General features: G+C 46.2%; 1 long non-coding RNA gene and 1 other non-coding gene across 2 annotated transcripts; one reads left to right on the forward strand and one right to left on the reverse strand.

Annotated features, from left to right (window-relative positions):
* Positions 1 to 2503: 2503 nt before the first annotated feature.
* TRNAW-CCA (transfer RNA tryptophan (anticodon CCA)) lies at positions 2504 to 2575 on the forward strand. The gene has a single exon. It is a non-coding gene; the product is annotated as a tRNA-Trp (tRNA).
* A 5258-nt stretch (positions 2576 to 7833) lies between these two features.
* On the reverse strand, positions 7834 to 17359 carry LOC132342577 (uncharacterized). Its single transcript, XR_009490992.1, has 4 exons — positions 17257 to 17359; positions 14790 to 14888; positions 14127 to 14296; positions 7834 to 10784 (listed from the first exon to the last, which is right to left on the reverse strand). It is a non-coding gene; the product is annotated as an uncharacterized lncRNA (long non-coding RNA).
* Positions 17360 to 27012: the final 9653 nt, after the last annotated feature.

Here is a 27012-nt window from a genome sequence, read left to right on the forward strand (position 1 = left end):
CTCCATTTCTCCAGCCACTATTCAAAAGCTCAACGGCCACATGTGGCTAGTGGGACCCACCTTGTGCAATGCAGGGGTAGAAGGTGGAAGTTTTTATCATCACAGAGAGAAGCACTCAACAATGCTTTCTAGAGCGATCTTCTACTTCCGGGGGGCTTGACATAGGACAGTGACATCATGGCGTGCCCACTCCTCCTGACGACTCTGAAGTAAGTCTTCTTTCTGGAGCAGGGGCTCTGTGACAGGGGTTCTCGGCGGTGACCCAACTTTGGGCCTACCTGTTTGGGTGCCTTCATGTTCTGCACTGGGGCCTTGTGTGCAGTTACAGAGCCCTGGGAGTAACTGGCAACTGTCCTTGAGTCTGAATACGTGTGCATGTGTGTTCAGGGCTGCGAGCCACCCACTCACCATCTCAAATTGGAAGTGTTGCCCTGAAAGCATTTACTTTCTAAGTGGAGCTCTTTCGAACAGAGCCCATGGCACCAAGTCCCAATACCTACTCCCAACAAAAGGATCATGGCTTCTGAAAGGCCAGAATTGTTCTAACTTTGCTCCCTTTTATGTTGATTTAGAGAAATTAAAGTGTCCACTAGAGTACTGGGTGCTTCTTATGCAGTCTCTAACTTCCCAGGGAGGTTTCTGCCTCACACATCTCAGTGCATATAAAGAAACCAATGACACGCTCTCACCATTGTCTCTCTGTGTGCCTAAATCCAGCTGACCTTGACTTTTCGTAATTCTCTGCTTCTCTGGAGGCTTTGGCATGGGGACCAATCCCTCCCTGAAGAGCCCGCGTGGGGCCTTTGAAGCTTAGAACAATCTTTTTTCTGGTCCTAAAATAGTGTCGCTCTGATTACCCCTGCTGCCCTGCTGTCGTCATCCCGGGGTTCTGGCCCTGCTTCTGCTTATCCAGATAACGTCTGGCACACAGAACACTGTGTCAGCTTTGCCCCTAATTTGACACGTTCACCCATGTTCTTTGTTAAAAATAATAAGCACCGTCATCCTTCACTGAGCTCTTACCGTGTACCAGAAGCAGAAGTGGGCGCTTCACAGGTGTCACTAAACTTAATCTCACCGCTGCCACAGCCAACACTTGTTCCAAGTCACTGTCACCCCTGGATGACTGAAAAACTCCCTAACAGGCCTCCTTCCCTCTGTCCTTGCCCCCTTGAGCCAACTCCCAACCGAGCAGCCAGAGAGATGCTTCAAGACATGAGTGAGATGACATTAGTCCTCATTGGCCTCTCTGGATTTGGAGTCAAGGTCAAAGTCTACAGCGAGCTATAATACCCTAAGCCAGCAGTCCCCAATCTTTTCAGCAACAGGGACTGACTCCATGAAAGACAATTTTTCCACAGCTGGGGTGGGAGGTGGAGAGGAGGGGATGGTTTCAAGGTGATTCAAGCACATTTTGTTTATTATGCACTGTATTTCCATTATTATTACATCAGCTCCGCCTCAGATCATCAGACACTAGATCCCAGAGCTTGGGAACCCCTGACCTGAGTGATCTGCCCTCATGCCCTGGGTCACTTCTTAACCACAACGCTTGTCACACAGCCCTCCTCGCCCTGACCCAGCTGTGCTGGCCTCAGGGCCTTTGCACTGGGTTCTCTCTGCCAGGTAGTCACATGGCTCGCTCGCCTCCTTCAAGCCTTTCTTTATTCAAGTATCACTTTCCCTGTGAGGGCTGCCCATCCGCTCTATTTAAAATCAGTCATACACACACACACACACACACACACACGTACACTACTTGTTTCCTTTATACTTGCCACCATTAGCAGGTCGTATATTTTGCTTATTTCTTTGCTAGTGTATCAGTACCTCCCAAGAAAGAATCTAAGCTCCATATAGATAGGGAATTTTGTCTGTTTCCTTTACCAGTTTTTCCCTGTGCCTAGCACTGTGGCTGGCACATGATAAGGTACTCAACAAGCATTTGCATATGTCCTCAGATCATGCTTCATTCCTGTTTACAGGTGTGGAAACTGAAGGGGGAAGCCTCTTTCCTGAGATCACACAGCTGGTCCCCATGTGCTTCTTCCCAACACGTGCTCACCCCCACATGACAAGGACTGTTCCCTCCACAGAGTTGCTCCAGCCATGATGCTGCCCCTCCTCCATGGCCCCCTTGTGTCTTCAGGCAGAGGACTTCCAGAGCATGGCCAACTCCCGCAAAAGCACGATCACCAGATCCCTAAGACGCCAGACAATGGAGGGCGTAACGTCTGAAATGGCAGCATCTCCTTCCCATTTCAGCCAGAAAAGCTCAGAAAGTACAGATTCTGCATGAACTCTGGGTGCAAGCCCATTGCATCCTGGGTTGGTGGACAGTAGGGTAAGCCATCTCTCTGCCCAACAGAGCTGCGATAACAAGCTCAACCTGTTGTTTTGACTTACGATGGAGGGTGAAGATTCCGGCAAATAAAGGTTGGGCTTTTAGCAGATTTCTCATTGTTATGGTCAAGACATTAAGCTTTAAGTTTAATTTTGAGCTTCCCTGGTGGCTCAGAGGTTAAAGCTTCTGCCTCCAATGCAGGAGACCTAGGTTCGATTCCTGGGTCGGGAAGATCCCCTGGAGAAGGAAATGGTAACCCACTCCAGTATCATGCCTGGAGAATCCCGTGGACAGAGAAGCCTGGTAGGCTACAGTCCATGGGGTCGCAAAGAGTCGGACACGACTGAGCGACTTCACTCACTCAAATTTAATTTTGAAAAGAGATATAGAACAGAAAGAAAAGTGTTTCAAATATTAGCTAATGGTAAGCTTAAAAAAAGAAACCCTTTTCTTTTTAAGAATGAATTTGAAAGTACTGGTACATTTTTTTTAAAGTTTTGTTGAACTATGGTGAAATAGACGTCAAATAAAATTGACCATCTTAACCATTTATCTATCTATCTATCTGTTTATTCATTTGGCTGCATCAGACCTCCATTGCATCGTGTGGGATCTTTCCTTGCAGTGCACACGGAATCTCTAGTAGCACGCAGGCTCAGCGGTTGTGCTGTATGAGCTTAGTTGCTCTGTGGCATGTGGGATCTTAACTCCTCACCCAGGGATGGAACCCGCATCCCAAGCACTGCAGGGCGGATTCTTAACCACTGAACCATCAGGAAAATCTCCATCTTGACCATTTTTACACGTACAGTTCAGTAGTGCCAAGTATATGCACATTGTTGTACAACAGATCTCCAGAACTTTTCCATCTTATGAAACTGAAACTCGGTACCCACTGAGCATCTTTCCCTTCTCCCCTCCTCCCAGCCCCTGGAAACCACCATTCTGCTTCCTGTTTCTGTGAATTTGACTACAGATGCCTCAAAGAGTGGAATCATCCTTTCTGTGTCTGCCTTATTTCACTCAGCATCATTTTCTCAAAGTTCATCCATGTTGCCGAATGGACACATTTTTTCAGACCCACTTCTGTATAGGCTTTGTTTGATTGGGCTGAGCCTAAAATCCAAGGCCTATTTTTAAAGATGCTTGATTTTTTCATGAGCCTTTTCTCTGCATTTATAATATGTAAAAAAGAATGCTTTGCTTATAACCACCCTGTTCAAATAGCGGGGCTTACCACAGAGCAGTGCTTTTCCATTTAATTATACTTTTTCCATTAAAATAAAATCATTTATTAAGACAATTAATCATCAATAAATAGAGAACAGTATTAACTAAGATGGACTATGCTCTGTGTGTTTTAGAATAGTGTTTGTCAAACTGCCCCAGCTCCTCAGAGACATGTCAGGGGCCACCGATGAGGGGATTGGGTGAGTGAAATGCCCACCTCACCCACCTCTGCCTTTAGTCAGAGCAGCTCCAGTCGTCTGTCTCACATTGTGGCCTTCTGCATAATATTTTCTTTGGATAAAAAGTTTCTGTACCGAGGTGTCATTAGTACTATCCATCAAATATTCTGGCCCTCCCTACCTCTAGAGACGTTGGAGAGTTGTGCTTCCTGAATTCTTGATGGTTGGGAAAAGCCACGGGACTGATTCTGGCCAACGAGGGTGTCCTTGTGGTCTGGAGCGTTTAATTCCCACTGAAATCCCCTCCAGATCACCCTCACCCCTGCTGTCTCCTTTTGCCACGCTGTTATGGACTGCATGCTATGTCCTCCCCACATTCATATGCTGAAACCCCAGTCCTCAGTGTGATGATATTTGGAGATGAGAACTATGGGAGTTCTCGTGATGAAACTGATGCTCTTGTACGAAGAGACAAGAGAAATCTTGCTTCCCTCTGCTCTAGGTTATGTGAGGACACAGCAAGGAGACAACCGTCTATGAGCCAGGAAGAATTCTATCATCAGACACTGAGTCTGCCAGCACCTTGATCTTGAACTCCTCAGCCTTCAGAACAGGGCGAAATAAAAATACGTTACTTTAAGCCACTGAAAGTTGAGAGTCGATTTGTCACTGCAGCATAACCTGGCCTGTCCTGACCGATACACATAGCTTTTTAAAAGTGTGAAAACCATTTTTTGGGGGAATATAGAAATGCTTAGGTCGATCCAGGCACCTTTTCACTAATCTTTAACACATCTAAACTTTGCTTAATCAAGTCTTGCTTTCTGTGGCCTTACGTTGAGCTAGGGTTTACTCATCTTTTCTTTCTCTTAGATGTTCACCCTTTACATTCGTCTGGGACTTTAGAAGTTTCTGGGGTTTCACCAAATAGTTAACTTTTGTAGCTTTTCTGATGCTGCAGATTTTAACTTTACCCAGGAGAAGAATCCTTTGATTGTCACGGATATTCTCATTCAGCTCTATAATACTTCTCCCCAGCTCTCTAGTCCTATCTCAACTATTTATACGGAGGGGGAATGTTCCACATCCATTTCTTCTAGCCTTGTGGTGAAGCCATACTGAGAGACAGAGAGAAACGAAAGGAAGACGAGGAGGGAGAGGGAGGCGGGAGCCAAGGAACACTTCTGACAGCTGGGGTATGTTGCTGATCTCCTTTTCTAACCATGGGCTTCAGAGCTAGTGGGGTTCTCCTGCCTGAGACTCACGTGATGGGCTTGTCCAAAATGCATGTTGCTGTTCAGTCCGCACTGGGAATATTGAGCTGATTCCCATACACACTAAAGCTTGACTAATATTGTTAAAAATCATCCTGATCACCCCAGTTGGCCACATATACAGCACCAAAAACGTTCTTTTCTTTGTAATATTGGACAATTTCACTTTTTTTGGCCTAGTCCCAGTATCCAAAAAACATTTTGTTTAAAAAAGTTGTTGTAGTCATTAAATTCCCAGCCCACATCAAAACTCAGCTTTTCTAATATATAAACAAAATATACCAGTATTTTGAAACGGAGAAAAATGTTCGCATTTTGTGCACTTATTCTTCATATACTTTAAACTTGCATTCTTGATTTAAAGTCATGCACAAAAGCAAACAGACAAAGACAACCTTGAGTAACTGAGTGCAATGAAGCCAAGTGAGCATGAGTCAAACAGGTCCTAGGCCCCCAGGATTACTATAGAAGCAAGACATTGGTCATTGATACTGATCGTCAACTACAGGTCCCAAACTTGACACGTATTATCTCATATGATCCTTGTAACTGCTCTTTGAAGGCGGGATTATTGTGCTTATTTTACTAGATTCAGAGAGGTCAAGTCACTTGCCCAAGGCCACACAGCTGGGAAGCGGCAGAACGTGATTTATAAGACTTACACCTCCAGCCACTGGCCTTCAAAATCCATGCCCCAAGCCATTTGCCTTGTGAGGAACGATCTGAGACATCTGAGGAGCAGAGGAACAGGAGAGGGTAAACTCAGGCTGAATGGGAAAAACGGCCCAGAGGGTATCTTTCACCTCGACTGAATCATTCTTAATTTGCAAGCCAAGTCTCAGGTTATGGCATGAGAAATCTGGAAAGACTGGATTGCACACTAGCATCTCCTCTGATGAGGATTTGCCTGATCAGGGGAAAAAAGCCACTTCAAATACGGATGTTATTTCATTTGGTCAAAGTAGGTCAGAGGAGCTGGGGTATGCTGGTGCTGTGTTGGGCGGAGGAAATTAAAGCAAGATGGAAAGAACGCAATGATGCCACCGCGTTTCTGTTCACCTGGGTAATATCACAGCCCTCCATCGAGCCAGCGACATTCACAGTTCTGATATGAAATGTCACCAGGACACGCTGGCACACACAGCCCATCTCAGAAATAACTGCTAACGTGGAAAAAATTCTATGTGTTGTTGCGTTTCCAATTCTATTCCTACAGGACTGGGAGGGGAAGGAAATAAGCTAGAGAAGATGTCCTCTCGTTCACGGTCATTATTAACTGAAGATGAGCATTCAGGTGCACCCCCTGCCCTGAGTGGAAAGCCTCTGGACTTTCCATAACCAGCACCTCGCTCCATGTACCCACACAACCAGCCTCACCTATTGTTTTTATTAATATTCCTTTATTTAGATTTTAATTTAGTTGGGTGTACAACTCCCCTCTCTGCCTATATCTTCTTCAGCAAGTTGCAAGAGGTGGGGACCTAATAAATGCTTATTAATAATGGTTCTCTGTTGTGGGTTTTCTATCCTCATGATGAATTGTCATTGGAGGAGAAATGCTTTGCAATAATATGTGTCAACATTTTAATGAGAACTACTGTGTGGAGTGTCTGCAAAGGGCTATTCCAATGTAAGTTATTGAGATACCATAGCATTAATTTATGATATATATTAATATTTGTGTCAGGGGCTGGAGGGTACCCTTGTTCCTGGGGAGGCTGAGTCATAACCTGAATGTCTTGCTACTTGGCATGCAGGGGGCACCTCCAAAATGGCATGGTTGTCTTGCTGATTGAGTTGTGTAGATCATGCAAATTCCTTGTGATGGTTTACACTTTAATCCTTCTCTCATGGTAATATAATGGTAATTGATGTCCTTTAATCTACTGTGCTATTTAATGCCCTGAGACTTCTGGTAATTTCACACAACATATCCGCCAGGCTTCTCTGTCCATGGAATTCTCCAGGCAAGCATACATGAGTGGGTTGCCATTCCCTTCTCCAGGGATCTTCCTGACCCAGGGATCGAACCCAGGTCTCCTGCATTGCAGGCAGGGTCTTTACCATCTGAGCCACCAGTGAAGACCATCCACCCCTAACCTCCACTGTGTATTTTCTCTGGGAAAGAAAAATGTTCCTTTCTCTCAGGCACCCCAGCTTTTAAAGAAGCAGATTGACGTAGATTCCATCCCACTGGGTGTGTCCCAGACTGGAGAGAGGTTTTGCCTGTCTGAATTCTGAGTCCCTTGGCTTTCACACTTTTCCTAAGGAATTCTTGAGGTCACTGAGTTAATTTGTCTACGGGATTTCCTTTGCTCAAACTCCATCAATCCAGACTTTGAAGCGTTTGAGGGCTGAGATGACGTAAGGGCAGTTCCTTCCTAAGTTTGGCACTTCTGGAACCCCACTCGAGAAGCACAAAAACACAGTGCTTAGAGTGTGCCACCAATGTAAGGAGAGGACTTGGATAAAGGAAGGAGGGAAATGCTCAGACTCCTCAGCTCCGATCCATTCCTGAGCTGAGTACCCCTGAACTCGGTCTGTCTCCCAGCTCCCATCCCTCCTGGAGCACAAAAATGTCAGTGCAGCATCTTAAATGAAAACCAATAATGTATGTATCACCCTCCCGTGGAAACAAATGACCGTAGCAGAACGGGAGAAATAAACTCGCCAAGCACATAAATAACCATTATGTGCATCTCTGCATGACTGCAAAGTATTGGATCCGGAACCTGACAGAACATTACAAAGATTTGTAAATGGCTGTGGCTGTCGAGGTGGGAAACAGCAAACCACATATCTCCAGTGTTTTCGAATTTGTTTTATTTTTGTCAAAACGGAGTACCTAACCTTGATCTTTGCTTTCTTGAATGGAAACAAGATTCCAGTGGGTGTCTGTACTTTCCTAGCTACAGATAGGATGCCATGGGGATGCAGTGTGTCCAGGTCCTGGAGCAATCGAACGTGTGTCTGAAGGTACTCCCTGTGCATGTGGACAAGGGAGAAAGGAGCAGGAAGGGAAGACGCTTGAGCAGTTGCGGCTCTCGACTCCCCGTGTAGACCCGCAGGAAAGGAGACGAGCACATGGAGACCCACAGCAGCGCAGGGAGAGGGGGCGCGGGGCAGAGCAGCCCATCTCTCGGGCAAAGGCGGATTATTTCTCACAGAGCTTACTCAGATTTTTCACTCCCCTTTGCTCCTCCTCTGCTTTTCTTTCTTTCCCTGATCTTGAGCATCGACCAGGAGCGGTCCATTTCCAGCAGGCTCATCCTCACATCTCTCCCGACAGCCACAGGGGGCACACAGGTCCCTCCTTGCAGGTCCCGTCACTCTTTCCCCCTCACACATGGTCTCAGAGCATTTCCCTCCAAGTGCTCCTAAACCTCTGAGCAGCAGGAGAAGCTGTCTTTCAGGATGGAACTTACTATCCATGCAGAGTAGACCCCAGACAGCCTAGCTAGTTTCTCTCTAGTTCTCCACACATAAGAATTGCTCAAAATATTTTTGAAACTTAGAGGTGCTTTAGTTTATCGGTTTCATTCTTTGCCCCACTCCTTAGCAAAAGCATAACTAGCTAAAGTTAGAAAATAAGCCAGCAACCCAAGTGCATATTAGTAGTCTAAGAAATCAACAATGTACAGTTTTGAGAAATTGTATGAGGCTAGTTTATATCAACTAAAATAACATTTTAACAACATGAAAGGAACAATTGTTCATAGTAGGAAATCTGATAAATAAACTAAGTAAAAGAAATTTAAATCATAAATCGTTCTGTCCCCAATACATACTATCATGATTTTTAATATCTGAAATTTCCTGTCATTTTTGGAAATACATAAATGTATCTTTACAATAATTTCTTTTCCTTCCTTCCTTTTTTCCCTTCCTTCCTTTTTTCTTCCTTCCTTCTTTGCTCCCTTCCTTTTTTCTTTCTTTCCTCTATTTAAGCAAAATTAGTATCACTCAATGCAGTTTCATAACCCACATTTTTTCACTTAAAAATTCATGCTGAGCATCTTTCCAGATAAATGTCTACAATCTAGTGCTCAGAAATGAGTTTCTAGCTTTCCATCAGGATGCAATTTTCTCTTCGGGTCAAATGCTAGATGGTAACAAATCAACATCTTTCCGAAAATGCTTTCACATAAGGCATTTTAAAAAGAGCTAGCCACTGTTTCTCATCTTCACCGCTCCTCCTCCCCTCAAATAACCGAGAAGTTAAAAATGTCTGCTACCATTGAGATGACATTTAAATATCAATGGTTTTATTGGTAGGAAGTTTGTGATTGTGTGGAAAAAAGGAGGCTTTCAATTGTTCTGTGAAGGTGTTCTGGAGGTTTTGGGAAGGGGGAGGAGAAATCTTGAAGGAGGAAAGCAGAGAGCGGTGTCCTCTTGTCAGCGGAATAGCAGCAGTTTGGGGTGCACCAGCTTCTTAGGATTAGGGTTGGCCCTGGATTTTGGAAAGGCCGCCCCTCCCCACAGCAGGAGGCCTGAATTGGTGCAGTTTGGAGACCACGTGGAGACAGACCCAGGGCTCCCGGAGTCTCTGCATTTTCTGCAGCACCGCTGACAGAGTCTGACCCCCAGACCATTTTCCCTGGAGGTGACAAGAACAGTCAGATCTACAACTCTTAGAACACTGCTTCCGTAAGGCGGGAAAGAGGAAACTGACACTGGTGGGTTTTCTGGAGAAGATGCTTCCAGGAAGCCAGAATGAGTCAAGGTCAATGGGACTGAACCCATTCTTGGCCATTGAACAGAGCACTGAAGCCTGGGGTCACAGAGCCTTCCCTTTAACTGACGACTTCTCCTTTGAAGACTCACCAGAGTGCAGATGGAGACCCAAAGTATGGCTTTAGGTCTGCCTGACCTGCCTGTTGACTTCACAGACGCACAACATCTTACATCCAAGGTGAACATTTTGATCACCCTGCCTACAGGGAGGGCCACACGCAATGAGCCCAGGCCCTAAGGCAGCTGACTCCCCTGCTCAAGTGATTTCTTAGGAAGGAGGTTGTTCAAAGACCCCTGGCAACCTTTCCAGTGGCTCATGACCTGAGTAAGTCGTAGGCCTAACCCTATGCTACTGGAAGATGACCTCTGGCCTTGTCTTCAGTGTGAAAGAATGCTCTCTTTGCAAAACTCTGCCTTGGACCATCCTTGTCTTGGCCGGGGATTGCTTCATTGCTGGCAAAGTGGCAACAGTAACCTACGCACGTTCAGTTCAGCTCAGTCGCTCAGTCGCATCCGGCTCTTTGCGACCCCATGAACCGCAGCACGCCAGGCCTCCCTGTCCAGCACCAACTCCCGGAGTCCACCCAAACCCATGTGCATTGAGTCGGTGATGCCATCCAACCATCTCATCCTCTGTCGTCCCCTTCTCCTCCTGCCCTCAATCTTTCCCAGCATCAAGGTCTTTTCCAATGAGTCAACTCTTCGCATCAGGTGGCCAAAGTATTGGAGTTTCAGCTTCAATATCAGTCCTTCCAGTGAACACCCAGGACTGATCTCCTTTAGGATGGACTGGTTGGATCTCCTTGCAGTCCAAGGGACTCTTAAGAGTCTTCTCCAACACCACAGTTCAAAAGCATCAATTCTTTGGAGCTCAGCTTTCTTTATAGTCCAAATCTCACATCCATACATGACCCCTGGAAAAACCATAGCCTTGACTCGACGGACCTTTGTTGACAAGTAATGTCTCTGCTTTTTAATATGCTGTCTAGGTTGGTCATAACTTTCCTTCCAAGGAGTAAGCATCTACAAATGTTAAGGGAAGGAAAAAAATTTTAAATGTTAGGCACCAGAGGCATCTCACGGAATGCAAGAGCAGAAATGCAGCTAGATCTCATGAAGTCTTGTGACATGTAAATTACAAATGTGTTTGATGTGAGTAAACAGAATAGATAACATCAACAGACCAGCAAAGCAATGGCAAAACCACACACACACACAAAAACCTAGTAATATTGCCTTAAATGATTAAAAGGCCTATTTTTCTCATGAAATAATTTCACAAGTAGGCCATCATCCACGTCATTAGGAATCCAGAGGTGAGACTTCTGTCCTCATGTTTGCAAGGCGGCTGCTGCCCATCCAAGCACAGAGTCTGTGTCCCAGTCTAGAAGAAGGTGGAGGGGGAGGGGGATGAGGGTCTTGGTGGCTCAGTGGGAAAGAATCTGCCTGCAATGCTAGAGATGTGGGTCCGACCCTTGGGTCTGGAAGATCCCCTGGAGAAGGGAATGGCAACCCACTCCAGTATTCTCATCTGGAGAATCCCATGGGCAGAGGAGCCTGGCAGGCTACTGCCCATGAGGTCACAAAGAGTTGGACACCACCAAACCAGGGACAAACTCTAACTCAAACACATTAGAGTTTGGACACAGCTAACTTTTTGGAAAGCTCTCCTAGAGGCTCTACCTGATGACTTCTCTGCTAAGAATGTAGTCACAAGGTCACTGGAAAGAAAGATGAGAGAAAGGTCAGTGGAGAGGAAGATGAAGAAACTATTTTTTTAGTGGACATATGGCTACCTAGAGTGTAGTCTGATAGCAACTGGTGACAAAGATACATCAAGGGTTACTGTGTACTAGTTATCTCCAATCTCTTGATGTATAACAATTTACCCCAAATCTTATGATTTAAAATAATCACCTCTTTTTTTTTCATCACCCTGTGGGGGCAGGGCTTAGGATGAATGGTTTATCTCAGTCTTGCAATGTCTGGGGCCTCAGCTGTGGCGGTAGTTTACTTCCTAGGTCGTGTCTGACTTCTTGCGACCCCATGGACTACAGCCCACCAGGCTCCTCTGTCCATGGGATTTTCCAGGCAAGAATAATGGAGTGGGTTGTCATTTCCTTCTCCAGAGGATCTTCTCGATCCATGGATCAAATCTGGGTCTCCTGCATTTTAGGCAGATTCTTTACCCACTGAGCCACCAGAGGCTTCAGCTGGAATGGCTTAAAAATGAGCCGACTCTTCCTTCTTATCACCCAGGGTGTCTGAACCGGGGCTGGAGGATCCAAGACAGCCTCACATATGTGTCTGGGGCTTCAGGTGGCAGTGGGCCGAGGCCCCTCAACTCCCCATCACATATATTCTCTCCAGCTTGTGGTCTCTCCTCATTCCGTAACCTAGCTCTTGCATCTTGACACGGGTCATTGGCTTCCCGGGGGTGGAAACAGAAGCTGCAGGGCTGCTGAAGGAAGGCCCGTCCTAGACATCGCATCACACAGCACCACTCTCCAGGCGTGCTGGTCAGGCTTGAAAAGCAAGTCAGAGGTCAGCTGGATTTCTAGGGGAAGGCAAACAGACCCCACCTCCTGATGGGGAGGCAGTCCCCATCACGCATGGAGAATGTGAGGCGGGAGGAGCTGACTTGGCCTTTGCAGAGACTCTGCCCTGCTGGCCGTGGGCACTGAGGCTGCTCTCCTTCCCCTCTCTCCACCTGGCACTTCGCCTCTGGTCTCTCTACAGATCTGTGTATTCTTTCTGGCTCCATTCATTTATAGATGAGGCTCCTGTTACCCATAAAAGTGTGTTTCCCTAAATAGCAGAGGACCAGCATCAAACATCATTCAGTCTGACCACGTGATGGGGATTGTGTGTGTAGATAATCACTAGCTTTTCCAAAATGCTGTACAGATGTCCTGGTCCAAAAGGACAGGTGAGAGAGGTCTACTCACCTCCCTAAATTTGAAAACAACTGAAGTAGAGGTTCTTAATCTGAAATCCAAAGAATGTGTGAACCCCTTTATATTGTATACAAATTTTAGCACATGTGTTCATTTTTCTGCAGCTGGCATCAGCAAACTCCCAACAGGGACTCTGAACAATGTCACTCACCCACTGTTCATCACCTACCATACACCCACCACCAAAAGCCAAGAGCTATTGAGAATGGACAGGGCATCCCTGGTGGCTCAGTGGTAACGAATCTGCCTGCCAATGCAGGAGATGTGGATTCAGTCCCTGAGTGGGGAAGATTCCCTGGAGAAGGAAATGGCAACCCCCTCCAATATTCTTGCCTGGGAAATCCCATGGGCAGAGGAGCTTGGAGGGCTACAGTCCATGGGGTCACAAAGAGTCAGACAGGACTTAGCGACTACACAACAACATCGAGAATCGACATCCAGCCAGGGGGTGCGATGGCTGAATGCCGGAAGGAGACCTATGGGGGTCACTTTTCCGTAAGGCTCCTCTCGTCTGGGGTGCCTGAATCTGGCATGTGAGGGACAGATGTAACTGTCACCATCAGAAAGTCAGTGCACAGGGATCCGGAATGCACTAAAAGCACGCGGCCAGGACTGGTGGCTGAGCATTCTTTTGCTGTTGACACAGAGAGGGGACAGACAGGGTTTCAAGCTTGATAATCGCAGCAAAGTAAAGCATGTCTGCTTTACTGCTTCCCCGAGGGCTGATTGAGAGGTCTCAACCAGGTGCCTGCCAGCTTTGCTGTGTCCTAGACACACCTGGACTCAGTAGTCAGCCTCCCAGCAGGCGGGACCCCTCAAATTCACTGGGCCATTGGCCCCTCCCGTGTCCCAGGATGGGGACTATGAGAAGCAGGGGGCGCTGGACCATGCCAAGGGCTCCCTCCACCCCCAGCGACCCCCTTCCTTCTCTCCCAACTGTGGCTGTAGCCAACGGGATAAGCCCTGCCAATTGTCAACAGGCTGTCTCTTCCCACTGAGCCTTCTGCCTAAGGTACGTTTATAATTGTACTATTCTTAGACCTCAGATTCTCATGAGAGATCTGGCTCTCTGCTGGATGTCCCTTGACCTCCATTGCTAACGTTTCTGCTGCTTTATGCTCTGCACTGGGAGTCTGGATCAGATTTACCCAGCAAAGACTCATGAAGCACCCTGCTAGAAGGGATGAAGCTGGGGCGTGCAAACGATGAGGGAAACAGAGAATTCTTCCTCCAATCATGTGCCCTCCTGTCCCCTTCACTAAGGCTGATCTTGGAGAACTAATTTCTGTTAAGTAAATAGCAATGCAGACATCAATTTCCTGTCCATGGCTGCAGCATCCACAGTTTCCGTCTTTCATTCAAACATGTGAATGCTTTGCCTAAATAGCACGTTTCTCATTTAGCATACCTTGAAAGACTGCTATGTCACTTGGTCACAATCGTGAGCAGACCGTCTGTGCAAGCCCGGGATGGCTCCATGGAGGCACGTCACAGCAGCAAAAGGAGATGCTTCAGCATGCCCGGCAGACTCCCAGGAGAGAAATCGGCTTCCGAAACTCATCTTTGAAAACCTGAATGCTGAGGAAGGAGTTTGGAAACTCACGTGAATACATCTTAGAAAGTCATTATTATTTTTTTAAGATGCATTAAAAAGAGTTTTGGGAAGAGACCAAAAGTTTGCACGTCTCCATCTAAGGGTGAAGACTTTAGCTCTGACCTGTTCTGAAGTTTTCCGTTGACTTCTTAGCTGTATGTACCCAGGAAATCTGAAGGCAGCTTCAGAAGTTATTTGCATTGAGAGAACAGCATTGAAACATGTATATTACCATATGTAAAACAGATAAGCAGTGCGAGTTTGTTGCGTGAAGCAGGGCACCCAAAGCCAGTGCTCTGGGATAGGGTGTGGGAGGGAGGTGGGGGGGAGCTTCAGGATGGGGGGCCACTTGTATACCTATGGCCAATTCATGTTGATGTATGGTTAAAACCATCACAATATCGTAAAGCAATTATTCTCCAATTAAAAGAAATAATTTTTTAAAAGAAATGACAGGGAAAAAAAAAAAGAAGTTACCTGCATCCCTGAAGCCCAGGTGACTCAGTGGGTGCAACCATTTCTATTATTCTAAACTTTCATACAACTTCCCCCTTGGCTCAGCAGTAGAGAATCCACCTGCAACACAGGAAATACAGAAAAGATGGGTTCGATTCTAGGTCAGGAAGATCTCCTGGAGGAGGACATGGCAACCAACTCCAGTATTCTTGCCTGGAGAATCCCATGGGCAAAGGAGTTTGTTGGGCCTCAGTCCATAGGGTCACGAAGAGTTGGACATGACTGAGCATGCACTCATGCAAACTTTCATATATATTTCTATATGTGGTTCTTCCAGAAACCCTATGCAGCATTTATTATGAGTTACATTTTTCAGGTGCAGAAACTGAGGCTCAGGGAAACTGGGATGCTTGCCCAAAGCCACACAGCTGGGAAGGGGCAGAGCCCCGTGTTTGCAGTTCTTCTGAATTGAGTCCAGGATACAGTCCACTTCCCCCCACGGCACCCCACTCTCAGACACCTAAATCTGAAATCCAGCCTTTTCCAAGAAGACCTAGGAAGCTGAATGCTGGGATCAGAGGAATCTCATCCTCCATTGCCTTTTCTTTTGGCGTTGACTAGATGTATCTTATTCTACAGTCTCTGAGCCAGCAGAGGAAAGTGATGAGAGTGTTCACAGATGTAACTAACTAATGTCTTTAACACTGGGATGCCCTGGGCAAAGGTTATATGCTACTGCTGCTGCTGCTGCTGAGTCACCTCAGTCATGTCCGACTCTGTGCGACCCCATAGACGGCAGCCCACCAGGCTCCTCCATCCCTGGGATTCTCCAGGCAAGAACACTGGAGTGGGTTGCCATTTCCTTCTCCAATGCATGAAAGTAAAAGTGAAAGTGAAGTCGCTCAGTCATGTCCGACTCTTAGCGACCCCATGGACTGATGCGTACCAGGCTCCTCCATCCATGGGGTTTTCCAGGCAAGAGTACTGGAGTAGGTTGCCATTGCCTTCTCCATTATATGCTACAGTATTCTCCAAATATTCTATGAACGGTTGCTCTAGCTTTTTAATTGCAAACATCCTTTATTAAACTGAGGGCCAGGTGATGGAGAGAGAGATCTCCTTCTATTCTATCAGATCGCAGAGCAGGGGCCCTGGAGAAGGAAGCTTGCAGCCACGGTGAGCAGTGAGCTCCCCAAACCTGGAAGGTGAGGCTTGCCTGCAAGCCCGCTCCAGCTGCTTCTGTGCAGCACTCCAGGAGATGCAGGTCTGGTGGCACCACATGACTGATGGGTGACCTTGGTCGGGAGGCTTGTTTCTTCCCAGTGCAACAGTATCGCGCTGGGGGAGCACCGCCCACTGAGAGCTGATGTCTCAGCCTCCGTGATAAACAAGGATAAACGAATTAGCCAGGAAAAAAAAACTAATTGGATTTTATAGAGAGGATGTTTCGCTTATCTCATCTTTGCTAACAAAACCAAGACAATCCTGGAGTTGTCCTGGGCTTCTCTCCCCTTCTGTTTTACAAAGCGCCCACAATGCATGCCGTGGAGAGGTGCCCCAGCAGGAGCTCATACTGAGGATCACATCCCAGCCTGCTGATTCAAGGCCTCCTCAGAGACTGCTTTTTACTTGCTCTTGACGCCTTGGGATTACTTTGATATGCTGGCCACGTGACTTAACATCATTTCTAACCAGAATCATAATCCTGAATCACTGATTTAAAAGAGCAGGGTGAGGGAAGGGGAAGAGCTGTACAGCATGTACACATTCAAGGGACATCTCCACACCTTGAAAATACCCTTCCTGATCTCAGCCTAGGACATGCACACACTGCTTCCAGGGCAGGGAGAGCCGGAGGCAGTGACCTCAGAATGGGGAGGTGAAATTTGCATGCGATGAGGTCGAAAGTGGCAAGTTTTCCATTTCTGTTCTTTCAGCTCCACAGTCTCATCTCAGCACGCAGGGGCCCCAAGATGTGCTCCCTGGTGCTATCATCAGAGTCTTTGATGATTCTGCCCTGACCCCAGGGGCCACAAGTCTCTCCACTAGATGAGGTCTGCTCAGCTTGGCATAGCGCAGACTGGGTGGGGGTGGGGGCCCAGGAAGAACTCCTGTCACTTAGTCACTGAAAGAGAAGGCCGATCCACTTCAGAAGTTGGAGAGACAGGGAAGGAGAGAGAGAAACCTGGAACAGAGGAATTGCTCGTAATTCTGCGGGCCTGCAGGCTTTTTCTGAAGGGGTCACACCAGCATGATGTGACGGGAGTGGAAATGATGAGCAGCTGGCTCCTGGGAGAGGAGGAGCCTGGAAAACGGCTGAGACGAGGGCACCGAGACATGGGGTCAATGATTTCCTCTAAGAAAATTCCTGCTCAGTGGTCTCGGGTGATCGCTGTTATGAGGGGGTCCAGGAGGCTCAACCCACCCACCCAATCTGCCTTGACCAGGATCAAATCCACCTTCTGGGACTCTAACTCAAGTGCCTTACCACTACTGTGATTCCTCCTTTGATCGCCAAGTACAGTTTAGGAGTGTTTCTGGAAGGGTTCTTCCCTCTCCTCCACTCATCTCCGGCCACCTGTTCCTCCCCTTCTGCTATTGGGGAGTTCTGGGGACTCTGTTATGGTTTTTTAACTTCAGGGCATTCTGTCTGTGACACATCAAAGTGACATGAAGTCCTGGGAATTCCAGCTCAGAACTCTGGGCCTGAGCTCATCAGGGGTGTCTCGGGTCAGAAGTGTGAGGGCAGGGGTGTTGGGGGTGGAGGTGGGGTTCAGACAAACAGCTCCTGGGTCCCGAGCAGACTCCAGGGACAGCTTAACCCTGACTGCCTTTTGTCGCTGACGAGGCACACACAGGCAACACGGGATTTACTTTGTCTGGCTCTCTGTTTTCTTGTCCTTCAGAAACGACTGCTAATTCTGGCCGGCCACCCTCATGGAGTCATTTTAGATTGATTTTGTGAAGCTAGCAGACAGGGTTAGGCTGGGCCACTCAGTGGAGCTGCTGGGGAGGACTTGCTAGAACCGTTAAAGACGTTAGGGCGATGGGTCAGCTGTGGCTGTGGAGCGTGACAAGTCAGCAGAGCTGGGGCCTGGGGCTTTCTGAAGTACTCGGGGCCCTCGAGGTGAAGGCAGCTCAGCCTGTGTCCCATGCGCTTGGATCGCTCAGCACAATCTACACTCCGAGGCCTTTCCATGAACAAGAGATGGCTCCCGTCAGTTCTCTTCAAAGCTGCATGAGGAGCAAGCTACTCTCCCCACTTTGCAGAAGAGGCTCTGCTAGTCCATGATGAGACTGAGGATCTCCCTGTGACTGTGCTGTTAGCAGTAGAAGCAGCAGGACTCAAACCCAGAAATCTGGTGTCAGAGCCTGAGGGTCGTAGGAAACACCCCATGGAAGGGTGAGGTGACCGGAAGAATGTTGCCAACACCGTGGCATCACTGAGGCACCCCTTCACCACCACGGGGTACCTTTCCTGTATAAGGGGTTTCCCCAAGGTCCCTTCTATCTCTAAACATCTACGAAGTTATAGATCTGCTGTTGCTGGGGACAAAGTCTTCCTGTAGAGCAGACTGGACGGCCATCAAAAACAGAGGTGGAAGGAGCTCAGATGATATGACGGCCCCAGGCCAAGTTACCACCACAGCTAACACGTTTTAGTACTTGCTAGGTGTTTGAGCATTGAGCCTTTTGTGGGCATGATTTTACTGAATTCTCACAACAGACCTGTGAGGAAGGAGCTAACACAGCCCCTGATAGATGCAGCAACTGAAGCCCAGAAAGGCTGATTAACACACTCGAGGCCACACAGCTCTTAGGTGGTGGAGCCTGAGGCATCTCTCCCTGCCCTCTCTGCCCACCAAGCACATTATATCTGATGCCAGCACACCAAGAGCTCCAGAGAAGACAATGACTGGGCTTCACACAAGAACAACCTTCCCAAATGCAATTTCTACCACCAATTGATGATGGATCCTTGGCCTCTGGAGTCTTCCTTTCAGACCACCTGGGGCTGAGGATGGGACCTGAGCATGAGAAAGCAGCCCTGGAAAATGGGTCCCCTAAACAGGTGAGTTTCAACACACAGGCTTTCATCTAGCTTCCCCATTAGGATTCAGTTCAGTTCAGTCGCTCAGTCGTGTGTGACTCTTTGCAACCCCATGGACTGCATCACGCCAGGCTTCCCTGCCCATCATCGACTCCCAGAGCTTGCTCAAACTCATGTTCATCCAGTCAGTGATATCATCCAACCATCTCATCCTCTGTCATCCCAGTCTCCTCCTGCCTTCAATCTTTCCCAGCATTAGGGTCTTCTCCAATGAGTCAGTTCCTTGCATCAGGTGACCAAAGTATTGGAGCTTCAGCTTCAGCATCAGTCCTTCCAATGAATATTCAGGACTGATCTCCTTTAGGATGGACTGGTTGGATCTCCTTGCAATCCAAGGGACTCTAGAGTCTTCTCCAACACCACAGTTCAAAGCATCAATTCTTTGGTGCTCAACTTTCTTTATAGTCCAACTCTCACATCCATACATGACCACTGGAAAAACCTTGACTAGACAGACCTTTGTTGGTAAAATGATGTCTCTGCTTTTTAATATGCTGTCTAGGTTGGTCGTAGCCTTTCTTCCAAGGGCAAGCATCTTTTAATTTCATGGCTGCAGTCACCATCTGCAGTGATTTTTGGAGCCCAAAAAAGTGAAATCTGTCACTGTTTCCATTGTTTCCCCATCTATCTGCCATGAAGTGATGGGACCGGATGCCATGAACTTTGCTTTTTCACTCTCCTCTTTCACTTTCATCAAGAGACTCTTTAGTTCCTCTTCATTTTCTGCCATAAGGATGGTGTTATCTGCGTATCTGATCCCTGGGTTGGGAAGATCCCCTGGAGAAGGAGATGGCTACCTACTCCAGTATTCTTGCCTGGGAAATCCCATGGACAGAGGAGTCTGTAGTCCATGGGGTTGCAAGAATCGGACATGACTTAGCAACTAAACTACTACTACTTAATTCCTCTGCAAGCAGATCATTTTAGAATAGGCTTGAATTCAGATAACTCGATACAGCTGATGTCACGTCAAAAAATTAATGAGCAGACACGTAACTTGACATAGTACACTCCAATGGAAACACAGTTAGTTTTGGCCACAAGTCGGATGACATGGAATCTAGTCTTAACTGTGACTAACTAGCCATGTGAACTTGGTTGAACAAAGTACCTTCACGACACACTTCCTGTTTCTTCTTCAGAGCCTGGAAGCCGCAGTGGCCCTACACTTACCTTACAGAGTCTTTTAGGTGATCAAATGTGTTTAAGCATGGTTGTGCTTTGAAAAATGTAAATTTCTATTAGAGCAGCAGGTGATATCAATATTAGATAAACTGAGGGGTTATTTACACTACAAAGGAGTCATTTGCCTTACAAAGAGATTTCTTAACATGTAAATGCTTGCTTACAGAAAATTAATTGGAGAATAAGGCCAGAGGACCACACTATTAATGCGTTGTTAAAATATTAAGGTAATAAACCCGAGATCAAGGTTTCTGAAATGATCATCTAAGCCAGCAGGTTGAATTTTAAAATGCACTACCTATCCATCCATTGCTGAAAGCAAGACATACCTCTGAAGATATCTTCCTCAGAACTGTTATTAATGGAAGCTGAAGTTTCCCTGTTATTTTTGCATAATTTTAATTTTACCCTGCCTTTCCCCTAGTTTCTCTACAATGCCTGCTTCTTAAGAACAGTTCTATTCCAGAAATGGCAGGTGAGCTTAACCCCGTCACACATGCCTTTGTTCTCATTAACTTTTATCTTTGGTCCTAAATCCAGGTCCCCAAGAAGCAGGACTCCATAAAGTCTCCATCCTTTCGCTCTACCTGATTTTAAGGCCAGGGATACACAACAGAAACTAGGGTCCTGGGTGTTTAGCTCTGTGGTAGTAGGTAAAGATGGTGTGAAAAACAAATTTTTAGGGGAAACAAGTTAGGAATAAATGACTGGAATTGATTATGCAGAGGGATGACTGTTAAGTTCTAGCCAATCAATTGGTATGCCTATCTGGAAAGCTGTGCTAAGAAGGACTCTGAAATCTTCTTCAGGTACCTCAGGGCAAGAATGCTAGGATTGATTAGTAATGTCTACCATGGACAAGGAGTGAGAGGAAGCCGCACCGCGCCATCTTTGACGAAGGCGAGGAGTAGGAAGGACTGCAAGAAGAGTGAATAGATTTCTCCGCGTTCCCCTCGAAATGTACAATTAACTAGCAGAAGATGCTGTTTTCAAATTAGCGCTTCCCAGGCTTTCATCCTCCAAACCCTACTTTCCATATTCCCCATGACAGTAACAACACATCACACATTTTTTGTAATTTGTTTCTTTGTCTTTTTCCTGCGGCCCAAATTCTGTCATCCTTGGATACTGAGTAGTATATAGGCAGTATATTTTGTACAGCACCCAGGAGTGGCAACTGTGGCTGTCTGCCCAGGTTCCAGCTTTCAGCCCTGAGATATTCATTGCTCCAGGTGCTGGGAGAGTTCATGGCTTACAGCTCTTACCTCCGTGATGAAGGGCGCCATTTTCTCTCACCACCCGTTAGTTAAGATGGCAGCTTGGATAGAGAAACAGAGGTGGGTTCCAGCTCAACCTCTCAGGTTCCAATTTGTCCTGCTTTCCCCGTTTCACTTCCATCTGCTCTCTTGACTGCCTGTCTTTCGAACTTCAGGCTCCAGCATCAAACAGAAACAACAATCTCACACGAACTATGTAAAAATCTCCGCAATAGCGTAAGGTCAAATGCCTTTAATAAATATCTTATCTAGCTAGCTCCTTCTTTTTAATTACCTCAACTATAAATGTTATCTATGTATCTATCAATCCATCCTCCCTCCTTCTATCCACATATCCATCCTAGAGCTTCATCTTCTGTGATCAAACTCTGGTTAATGTAGTCAGGTACAGTAAGTCGCCTACATATGAGCCTTCAAGTTACAAGCTTCCAAAGACGCTAACGTGTGTTCACATGTCCAGTCATGTAAGCTAGTTCATATGCCTGGTGTACACTGTCACATATGTGCATCCTCTAAGCAGCTGTGCTTTTGTGTACTATACTTCCGTTCAGTCGCTCAGTCGTGTCCGACTCTTTGTGACCCCATGGACTGCAGCCATGCAAGGCTTCCCTGTCAATCACCAACTCCGGGAGTTTACTCAAACTCATGTCCATTGAGTCGGTGATGCCATCCAACCATCTCATCCTCTGTCGTACGCTTCTCCCGCCTTCAATCTTTCCCAGCATCAGGGTCTTTTCCAATGAGTCAGTTCTTCACATCAGGTGGCCAAAGTATTGGAGTTTCAGCTTCAGCATCAGTCCTTCCAATGAACACTCAAGACTGATTTCCCTTAGGATGGACTGGTTGGATTTCCTTGCAGTCCAAGGGACTCTCAAGAGTCTTCTCCAACACCACAGTTCAAAAGCATCAATTCTTTGGTGCCCAGCTTTCTTTATAGTCCAACTCTCACAACCATACATGACTACTGGAAAAACCATAGCCTTGACTAGACGGACTTTTGTTGGTAAAGTAATGTCTCTGCTTTTTAATATGCTGTCTAGGTTGGTCATAGCTTTTCTTCCAAGGAGCAAGCGTCTTTTTATCTCATGGCTGCAGTCACCATCTGCAGTGATTTTGGAACCCAAAAATATAAAGTCTCTCACTGTTTCCATTGTTTCCCCATCTATTTGCCATGAAGTGATGGGACCGGATGCCATGATTTTACTTTTCTGAATGTTGAGTTTTAAGCCAACTTCTTCACTCTACTCTTTCACTTTCATCAAGAGGCTCTTTAGTTCTTCTTCACTTTCTGCCGTAAGAGTGGTGTCATCTGTGTATCTGAGATTATTGATATTTCTCCCGCAAGCTTGATTCCAGCTTGTGCTTCATCCAGCCCAGTATTCTGCATGATGTACTCTGTGTATAAGTTAAATAAGCAGAGTGACAATACACAGCCTTGATGTACTCCTTTACTGCTTTGGAACCAGTCTGCTCTTCCATGTGCAGTTCTAACTGTTGCTTCTTGACCTGCATACAGATTTCTCAGGAGGCAGGTCAGGTAGTCTAGTGATCCCATCTCTTGAAGAATTTTCCACAGTTTCTTGTGATCCACACAGTCAAAGGCTTTGGCATAGTCAATAAAGTAAAAGTACTATACTGTACAGTACCATACAGATTAGAGTAGTACGGTATCTTTATTTCATGCCCAGATGTCCAGAAGCGAGCATAAAAGCAGCAGTGATGCAGCTGAGTGTGTTCGTTGGATACCTAGACTAAATTTGTTTACAATTTATAAACAAACTTACAAACAAATAGGACTTATGAACGTGTGCTCAGAATGGAACTTGATTGTGTGTCGTGGACTTACTCTAGTCACCTTCTAGGATTGCCCTCAGCTGAAGGGAGCTGCTGAGCCCACTGTGACACCCTCTCCCCACCATTAATGACTGCCTGACATGGGGACATAGAGGCCCAGTCCTGTTGCTTCAAAGGGGGACACCTCTAAAGGGGCGTCTAGCTCTTGAGCGCACTGTGGGACTGGCTGAAGTGCAACACCACACTCCAGCATCTCCCTTTGCCCAATTTTGCTTCAATCGCCCCCACACACACACTCACACTCACACTCACACTCACACACACCCTTCACTGCAGAAACTGATGCCCAGGACGCTTCCAGTACACTTCCTGCATGCAACCTTGTTTAATGACCCTGGATATGTTCCAGGGTCTCCTAGTTTATAGTCTATGGGAACCTGAATAGAATTTGTATCCTACAGTTGTGTGAAAATTGTATAAATCTTAATTATGTTGAATTGGTTCATAGTGCTTTTCAGGTCTACTATATCCTTCTACCTTTCTGTATATTCATTCTATTAATTTTTGAGAGTTTGAAATTGAAACTCCAACTAAAAATATTAATTTATCTACTTAAAAATAATTATAATATATACTGGAACTATATGTAACTCTGTTCTATATTTTCCAAGTCTTCTGTAAATGTGTTATCATACTTCCACAATTTAAAAATTTTAAAAAAAGAAAAAAAATATCCTGTATGCAAACTTGGTCTCAAAGTCTGATTCCTGGGCACCCCAAATGAAGACATGCTTACTTCGGTACCACTCCTTTCAGGCTAACAGATTTTTATTTGGGACTTCCCTGGTAGCTCAGATGGTAATGAATCTGCCTGCAATGCAGGAGATCCCAGTTCGATCCTGGGTTGGGAAGATCCCTGGAGATGGGCATGGCAGCCTTCTCCAGTGTTCTTGCCTGGAGAATTCCATGGACAGAGGAGCCTGGCGGACTACAGTTCATGGTGTCTCAGACTCAGTTGCTGCTCCGAGAGAAGATGCATATAATGGCATTGGCAGATATATGAGCAGATAGTTTCAAGATCTAGGCCTGCCCAGGGAGCTGCATTGGGAGCCCCTAAAGTTCAAGAAGGGTTTCCTGGTACCTCTGAACTGAATCTGGAAGGACAAGTAAAAGTTAGTCAGATGAGGTGTGGAGTACACTCCAGACAGAAGGCACAGCAGGAGCAGAGACGGGGACCCCGCAGAGCACAGAGAACACCCCCGGTGCTGTCAGATAGTCAAGTGTGAATGGCTGTTATGATACGAGAGAAAAGATAGACAAAGACCCTTGGACTTGATTTTAGGGCCAGCCATTGAAAGGGTTTCAGCAGTAGGGCCACGTGGTCAGATTTCTATGTAGACTTATAACTGGTGACTTTAAAAGCAGTGTGATGGGCCTGGGGACTTTGCACATCTGTTCTAACCCTCCCCTAGACAGGCTTCCCCTACTACAGCTCTGCAGGGGCTGGAAAGATGCAAGCTACACTCCTGAGACTCCATCATGACGAGGACCCTGGATCCGATTTAGGTTTTTATCAGTCGGAAATACCTGTCTGAGGTCTAGAAAGTGGAAACCAAGAAGGGGCTGGGTTTCTGCTGGTTATGCTGTGCATGGAGATGGTGGGGTTTTCTGCAGGGGTTTCTCTATCAAGATTGCTTCTAATTATGGCTGTTTGCTAATTGTCATGGCTTCCTGATCACACTGGCATCCCCGTGATGGCAGCGGAGCCACGGTTCTGGAACTGGCAACTGAAGCACAAGCTTCTCTATTTGGCAAGCAGCTTCCCGATCATAAAAGAGGCTGTAGTTCCCTTGGTATCCAGGTTCTGCAATGTGGCTCCAAAGCCGTTTTCAAAAGCTCAACGTGTTTCTCCAGCTTTTCCAGCAATTCTGTAAACCATTTACTGCCCTCCAACAAATTACCTTCTCTCCAGACCGGATGCAATGGATGCCGTTCTCTGCACCTGAATCCTGACTGATACCCAGGAAGGACTGAAGGCCGGGGAGACATGTCACAGAGCTGTTACAAGTGTCCAGGCTGATGAGAAGAGAGGTGTGGGCACATGGAGGAAGGGACACATTGGAACAACATTTGGGAGGTAAAATTAGCAGTCCTTGGTGATTAACTGGGTGTCAGGAGTGGGAAGTGAGAAAGAATTGATAGCTAAGATGACTCAGTTTTCTGAAGAATCAGTTGGAGAGAAGTCCAGATAACTAAGATCAGGACTTTCAGGGATAAGCAAGTTTGAAGGTAAGAAGATGACTTCAGGTACCTATGGGAAATTCAGTAAAAACCTTTCCTCTTTTTAATAATTAAATCAGCTGCACACATAATTGTGTAATCATTTGTTAATATCCATTCTTTCCTGAATCTGTGAACTTCATTATTGAGGTGCCTATATCTTCTGAGTTGTACCTGGCACAGACTAGCTCAGAGTAGAATTCAGTAGACATCTGTTGAATGTTGAAAAAGTGAGCTGGATAATATAAATTGTAGTGATCATCCTCAGCGCTATTAACATGAGCTGCCTCTGCACTGCTGCTATGAATGGTAATTAAACTCTCAGCAAAAGCGTCGATGATGATGGTGGTGATGATGGTGATGATGATGATGTGTTTGACCAGGAAAATCACTATGGTTAGAAAATCAAGCCAGAAGAGTAGAATTTCATCAGCATTCCTTCCAAAATCCAGAAAAAATAGACCAGTGTCTCCTACTTCAATCAAAATGAACTTCTGTTCCATATTCATTAAGTGCCAAGAGTGTAGTAGGCCTATTAGGAGGTTTTCCCAGGTGCTTGCAAATGGAAAGACTTCTGTTGATCTGTCATCTGCTTAGCGCAATTGCTAGCTCTTGTAAATCAAAGCCAAAGTTGATTCCAGCAACTCAGAGAAGAGCGTGCCCTCAGCCACTCTGATTTCCCGCAGCTGCTTGCGGAGCACGGCAGCAACCTGATCATTACACGCAACGTGGTGATTAAGCTGGGCTGTGACTGGGACAGGTGTCGTCCCTGTTCACTCCCTAGCACACTGTGCATTTGTGGGTTTGCTGTGCACACACCGCCTCCTGCTATGGGGTGCTGGAGAGGCGTCTCTGGCCCACCAGACACAATGGCCCCTCTTAAAAGAACTGTTTATCATGCCTTTTTGCCTTCCTGAAGTGAAATTCACAGATTATAGAACATATATGCATAGATAATTTCAAATAAATCAATACCTTGCCCTGTGGTAATATCTATAGATTCAGGAAAATTGTTTGTTGATGATGAGTATGATGATGTGTTTGACCAGGAGCATCTCTGTGGTTGGGAAATCAATCCAGAGGTGTAGAATTTCACCAGCATGCCCCACATCCAGAAAAGTAGGTGATATACATATAATATACAAGAAAGGTAACATACAATACAATGACACAGACCTCAACATGCAAATGGCCACACTGCTAATCATGAAGGAGTGATCAGATGCTGGTACCCATGAGAAATTCCCGTGGACACACCAGCTACCAGTGTAGACTGAGGGTACCTTACATGGATGGCCCCAAAATGACAAGCAGAATCACCGTCAACGGCACAATAGTCCTTTGATAAAGTTCCTAACAAAACAAAGAACAGTCATCCCCTGATTTATACAATGGTTGCGTTCTTTGGAAATCAACTGTACTCTAAACAGCAAACAAAACTTAAAAACCCTAAAACACTGTGTTATGCTTCTAAGCTCGTATGATTGGGAACAGGTTTTTCACCTACATAATTGCCCAGTAGGACAGATAGAGTCATGTGGGAGGCAGACACTCTTCATTGTGAGAGCAGCTCTGGACAAAGGTCCACTCAATGCCA

The sequence above is a fragment of the Bos taurus genome, chromosome 17, assembly GCF_002263795.3.
Source record: "Bos taurus isolate L1 Dominette 01449 registration number 42190680 breed Hereford chromosome 17, ARS-UCD2.0, whole genome shotgun sequence".
Lineage (NCBI taxonomy): Eukaryota > Metazoa > Chordata > Mammalia > Artiodactyla > Bovidae > Bos > Bos taurus.